Genomic DNA, 1,477 nt, shown 5'->3' with positions numbered 1-1,477 from the left:
CCCCCCCCCCCCCCCCGGGCCTTGGTGCCCGTCTTTTCCCCCTGAGGCCCAGGGCCCTGGATGGGAACCACCCCCGCCCGGGATTCATGTGCCCAATCTTCGGGATTTTGAGCTGGGCTCCCCCGCCCCTGCCCGGGGCCTTTGGATAAATTACTTACCCCTGTGCTTCAGAAGGTTGTTAGGGCGATTAAATGAGATAATGCCCAATAAAAGTAAGCAAGTGTTCCTACTGTTATTACTACCCCAATGTGTTAACCATCCTTATTATTGTTTGGGAAAACAAGCCTCCCAAACCTTCGAGAATGACCCAAAGTGACCCCCAGCTCCACCCCCCCCCCAAACCTGCAGCCCTGGGGGTACAGCTGCCTGACTTTGGTCAGCTGTCTCCCCCACCCTTCTGCCCCGTTTCAACTCCAGAAGGCTGGCTTGGGGGGAAAGCCCTGGGGGAGAGGCGCAGCTGGGGAAGAAAGGAACAAAGAGGAATTTCGGGGGGGGGGGGGGGGTGCGGAACCGGCCTGGGCCTGAGCCAGCCTGTGACCGACCAAAACCCCTGCCAAAGGGAGCAGTTAGCATCCTGCCCCCCACCCCAGTGCAGCCTCTCCTCGCGCAGGGCCCCTCCCCCACTCAGCCCTGCCTCTCAGTGCCAGCCTGGGCGCACACACTCACACCCGCACAGGCACACACACATGCTCACATGTGCACACACAGGCACAGATTCCCCTCCCCGCCCCACGCCTCCTCCCACCATTCTCCCTCCTGCTCCCCGCCCCCACTGCCTCAATTAGGGCTCATTGAACAGTTAGGAGCTCAAGACAGCGTGTATGGTCAGTGACAGGCGGGGCAGATGAAAGTCCTTACACCACAAGCAACAGGATGATTAGCCCGCGGGATCGACCACCAGTGGCGCCTTCTGGGGCTGCGGCCTGCGGGGCCCTGTGCTCACAGCCTGTGGGTGCAAAGCCAAGGCTCCCTTTGCTGGACTGGTTTTTCCAGGCAGGAAGCTGGGGCGCAGCAGAGCAGGTGGGCGGGGGTGCTGGCCAGGCCCAGGGGAGGGAAATGGGGGCCACTGGCTGGGCTGCATGACTTCCCAAACCTGCACTTGCACCTACCCCCATAGGGCCCTGCATTTCACACGGGAAGACGCTGTGGATCGGGGAGCCTAGGTCCCTAGCCTCGAGGCCTGGTTGAGGCCATCACCCGGACGCCAGGCTGCCTCTCCTCCCACCCTGGCCACAGCCCAGGCCCCCTGTCCCTCACAGGCCACAGAGGTGGTGTCTGAGCTCCTCTCGCCCACCTGCCCACAGACAAAGGGAGCCCCGACCCCTCTGCCCCTCAGCACAGCCCTTCCCACCCCAGAATCCTGAAATTTCATGTTAGAAAGGCGTGTCTTTGGGGCGAGCGTTCAGAAGTATGAATATCCCAGGAGAGATGACCCCCCAGCAAGTGAATGGGGTTCTGAAGCATTTCCCAATCTAGA

The sequence above is a fragment of the Myotis lucifugus genome, unplaced genomic scaffold (genome assembly GCF_000147115.1).
Source record: "Myotis lucifugus unplaced genomic scaffold, Myoluc2.0 scaffold_467, whole genome shotgun sequence".
Classification (NCBI taxonomy): domain Eukaryota; kingdom Metazoa; phylum Chordata; class Mammalia; order Chiroptera; family Vespertilionidae; genus Myotis; species Myotis lucifugus.
Note: the sequence above shows the minus strand (reverse complement) of the source record.